The sequence below is a fragment of the Vombatus ursinus genome, unplaced genomic scaffold (genome assembly GCF_900497805.2).
Source record: "Vombatus ursinus unplaced genomic scaffold, bare-nosed wombat genome assembly UNPS02007284.1, whole genome shotgun sequence".
Lineage (NCBI taxonomy): Eukaryota > Metazoa > Chordata > Mammalia > Diprotodontia > Vombatidae > Vombatus > Vombatus ursinus.
Genome location: NW_020947062.1, coordinates 14,193,780 through 14,198,897, shown reverse-complemented (window position 1 = coordinate 14,198,897; position 5,118 = coordinate 14,193,780). Strand labels below are relative to the sequence as shown.

General features: G+C 39.6%; 1 pseudogene; it reads right to left on the bottom strand.

The window, feature by feature from the left end:
• Window positions 1-1,955: 1,955 nt before the first annotated feature.
• Window positions 1,956-3,250, bottom strand: LOC114033519 (annotated as a pseudogene).
• Window positions 3,251-5,118: the final 1,868 nt, after the last annotated feature.

Here is a 5,118-nt window from a genome sequence, read left to right as displayed (position 1 = left end):
GGCCTTTTAGGTCCTTGGGTGCGGCCTTTTGACTGAGTCCAAATTTTATAGAACAAATCCTTTTATTAATGGGATTTGTTCTGTGAAGTTTGGATTCAGTAAAGGGCTGTACTTCAGGACTGAGGGAAGCACATGCAGTCTTGAGACTACAGGTTCCTCATCCCTGATTTAGAGTCAAAAGAACTGAGTTCAAATCCTAGCCCTCTTCTATGCTATCTGTAAGACCTTGGACAAATTATTTCACTTCTGTGGGTGATAATTTCCTTAACTATAAAGTGATGAGGCTGGACTAGGTGACCTCTAGGGTCCCTTCCAGCTCTGTTTGACAAAATATAAGGGAGAACTGTGATTTCTCTGGTATGGGGAACTCCTGGATAAGGAAACTCTTTGTACCAATCTGGGTTAATGTGTTTTGCAATTTATAGTTCCTTAAATGTTAATATTATTGTTAATTTTTAATTAACAAAAATTATTTTTTCTAACATACATTTAGAGAATGATGTATAGATAACTGAGAAGTTAAGTGACAGCCAGGGTATATTTGTGAAAGTAAATGTCAGAGGTAGGACAAGATGTTCTGTTTTTCAGGTGGTGCTTCATCAACTCTGTGTGTGTATCTGTGTGTGCACCCATACTTGTGTGTGTGCATGTATGTGTATATATGTATGTGTGTGCATGCATGTACATGTGTGTATTACCAAAATAACATGGGACATTAAAAAGTTTTCCTGCAAAAAGACATTAGACCCCAATGAATTCATAATTCAATTCAATTTAACCATGTATCAAGTGCTTATTATATGCAAAGTATTGTGCTAGGCACCAGGGATACAAAGACAAAAATGAAAAATAGTCTTTGACCTCATGGAAATTATATTCTAGTGAGGGAGAGGGGCAGATTAGAAGCACACAAAGAAATAAAAGACTATTAGATGGAGAGAATCCTAATGACCTGGGGAAATCAGAAAAGACAACTCCAAGCAGGCAAAATTTAAGATCAACCATAAGAGGCAAAGACAAAAAGAAGGTTTAGTCTGAGGATTATGGACAACTTGTGCAAAGGCAGAATGTGAGATGAGTTTGAGGAGCAACAAGTAAGACAATTCTATGGAATGTGGGGTTTGTGAAAAAGAGTAATACAAAATATTGCTGGAAAGAGAGGTTAAAATTAGATTGTGAAGAGATTTATTTTGTTCTTTTATTTTTTATTGATAGCTGTTTGTTTTATATCACCTGTATTTCCCAATAAATCATTGCCTCCCTCTTCCAGAGAGCTATTGCTCTCCCTATCACTTAGCACAGTACTTGGCACATAGTAGGTGCTTAATAAATGTTTATTAAGAAAACAAAAAAGTGGCAAAAGAAACAAAAATTGGCAAAACCAACATATCTAGAAAGTCTGTTGCAAGCAATATTCCATACACACAATCCCTATCTCTGCAAAGAAGGGTGGAGAAGTAACTTCTCATAGTTTTACTTTGCAGCCAAGCTTAGTCTTCACAGTTTTGAAGCTTGAGTGCAAGATGGACTACAGAGAAACTGAAAGCCAAGAGTCCAATGAAGTTACTCTTGCAATAGTCAAGGGAAGAGGTGATGAGAGATTTAACCAGGGTTGCACGGGGTGATTGGATAAAAGAAAAAAAGATCTGAGAAATGTTGTGAAGGTAGAATCCACAAGACTTGGCAACAAATTGGGTAAGAGGAGAGGGAAAGGAAACAGTCAAAGGTGACTCTGTGGTATGAACCTAGGTGACTAGAAGGCTGGTGGTGCCCTGAACAGAAATATGAAATTCTATTGAAGTTAATTCCACACCAATGAATCTACCATCTTTTTTTCACTTTTCATCTTTATTAATTGTGAAAGGTTCTGATGTAAATAATAGCACACTAGAGAATCATCTAAGTCATGCTGTGGTCCAGTAATTTGGAAAGTAAAGATAGGAACAACTATATACCTATTTATCCATTGACAGGTACCTGGGGAAATACAGTTCCCACCACTGGGAGCTGCCAGACTGCATCTCCTGTACTGTTTCTGGGATGTCTCCATCATCTCTATTTCTGGTGGTCTGAACCCCTCCTGTCTCTGGGGTATGAAGACCCTTCTCTGCAGTCTCTAAGGCTTTCTCAGGGTCTGTGCCTTTCTGCCTCTTCCAAACCCTCTTGGATCACTGTGGCCTGCTGGAGTCACCACCATTAGTCATTTGGATAGGTTCTCAAAGACCAGTACACCCAGCTCCTAAGCGTATGATGTCAGTAGTTCAAAGTCCACCTGGGGCAGGGACCAGTTGTATAGAACACCCTCATAGAATCAAGACTGATCTCTCTCCAATCCCCAAATCAGATCTGACTGGTGATCATGTAGGGCAGTACTGGGGGCTCTTTCAGCATCACTGGATGGGCTCTTCAGGTAATCTGCTGGCCTATGGCACCATTAGCAATGGCCTCCAGCACACTTTCCTGAGTGATCTGTGGGCTGCTACCTGAATTGATAGAGCATCTCGGAGCAGAGAGCAGTGAATGCTAGCTGAAGTACTAATCAGAGGAAGTGGACAGCTGGTATCTGCTTTCTTCAGTGAAACCTGGCTCATGAACAGTCACTCCAGAATCAGTAACATGATGAGAAATGCATTGCCAAGAGAATGAGATAGTATTATGGAGGACTTCTCTTCCTTTGGAATACCGACCCAAACTCCTGGAGAAATTGGCCAGGAAATCACTTACGCCTTTCACAGAGTGATCTTTGCTGAGTGTAGAGAAGCTAAAATGGAAGAGGAAGGACAGAATCTCAACCAGGTCCATGCTTCTGCTCCAGGAAGTCTGCAAATTATTCAGTTGTGACTGACTCTTCATTACTCTGTGGACCATATTATCTTTTCCTTGACAAGGATACTGGAGTGGTTTGCCATTTCCTTCTCCAGTGAATTAAGGCAAACAGATGTTAAGTGACTTGCCTAGGGTCACATGACTGGTAAATGTCTGAGGCCAGATTTGAACTCAGATCCTCCTGACTTCAGGCCCAGTGTTCTATCCACTGAGTCATCTAGTTGCCTCTAGTCTGTCGAAACTGTTGAGTAAATTACCAAAGCTGGGTTGTTGTGTCCATCAGCAAGAACTAGAAGCCAGAACAAATAATGCAGGGTAGTTGTCAAAGCTCGGGATCCTATCTTTCTTCTACTTATGTGTCCAGTGACAGAACATTGTGTGTATGTTTGTCGGGGCCCTGCTTACTTATATCATCTGACCACATCTATTCTCTCACATAAGAAAGCAGTAGGAAAGTTCGGATGGAAGGTAGGGTTGAAGAGGAGGCCCTGGAGATCCCAAGGGTGCAGTGCATATACCAGATCAGGAGACCACACAATAACCCCATGCTTTCCTCTGGGATCTTGTGAATTTTACAAGATAACAATAACACCAAGCTACAAATGCTTAGAGCAATGCTTGTTCTGTATACAGCATTTCCATCACCTGGGTGCTTTGCCAAAGAAGGGAGCTCCCAAAAGACAGGGATGCAGGAGGCTGAATGTCTATAAAGTTGGTCTAGAACCCTAGCCTTTTTCATTGCCTCTCCACCTAATCCAAAGTCCCTGAAGATTAAGGCACAGAAGCTATCCTTTTTGCATCTCAGACTGCTGTGGGATCCTTTCCATCACACTAAGCCTCACAACGTTCAGCCTCAGCCTCAGTGCTCCATGAATGAGAAGAGGTGGAAGGAAGGGGATGGAGGCCAGCATTCAGGGATCCCAGACTCTGACTGAAGAGAGTACCAGAGCTCGAGGAAGGAAAGTGTGTATAGTCATGAGGAGTGGGTAGGAAAAGGGAGCATAGCCTTTACTATTTTTTTAAAAGAACTATATCATATAGATTTTTCCAAACAAAAGACAACTTGGAAAGTGAATAAGGCAAATATAGTTTTGATCCCTCAACAAAACAAAGGCAAGGCTGAGAAAGAAACAGTATCAGTAATGAATATTGATGAAAAATATTAAATGCAGTACTCAGAAATAGAATACAGCAGTACATAAAAAAATTATCCATCATGACAGAGTAGGATTTATAACTAGAATGTAGGAAGGTTTAATACCAGAAACACAATCAATGTAATAAATCATGTTAACAAGGGAAAAAGTAAAGACTACATGATCATATCATTAGACTCAGAGAAAGCCTTCAATAAAAGACAACATTAATTTAGATTAAAAATGTTACAAATAGACTTGAAATGATATTTCCTTATTGTGATAAAAATGCATATTCTAAGTCATGAGCTAACATTATATATAATTTAGAAATATGAAGCATCCCCACTAAAACAGTATATCTATTGTGCAACTGGGCTGTCCATTCACTATTTTTATGAGACAATGTGGCATTGTAGAAAAACTACCAAACTTGGAGTCACAAGAAGGCGATGTCTTCCATTTATTCTGTGAGTGACCTGGGACAAGTCACAACACCTATTTGGGTCTTAGTTTCTTCATCTGTAAAAAGAAGTGCTGGACAAGATGACTTCCAATTTTAGATCATAGATCTATTTCTGCAGTCTTAGAAATGTGAGCAATTTTCTTTTCTTTCTTTCTTTTCTTTTTTTTTTTTAGTCTGGAACTGTGATTTTGTTGTGGAGGGAACTCTCAGGGTAGAATTTCCCTCTACTGATTCTGATTGACAAGTATTCTGCAAGAGAATTATCTTGGGCATGGAAAAGTTAAGGGATGTGACCAGGTCACACATCTAGTACCTACCAGTGAAAGCAATAAGGCATGAACAAGAAATTAAAGAAAAAAAAGCTTTGGCTATGAAAAAGTTTAAATATATCTTCTTGTAGATATGTAGATATCTTGATTATGTACTTAGAAAACCCAAGACAATAATAAAGTAAAACAAAACAAAAGACTTGATGTAAGATAAATTTCCTAAAAATATGAGCTATCTGGAGAGGTAATGAGTCCCCTGTCACTGGAGATCTTCCAGTAATGGAAGCTGGAAAACCATTTATTGGGGACTATCTGCTTGATTACATACCCTTTGAGATCCTTTCCAGCTCTAGGATTTTGTCATTTTCTGAGTGCTTTAAACACTTTCCCCCCCAACCAGGGAAGGACCAGGAAGACAGGG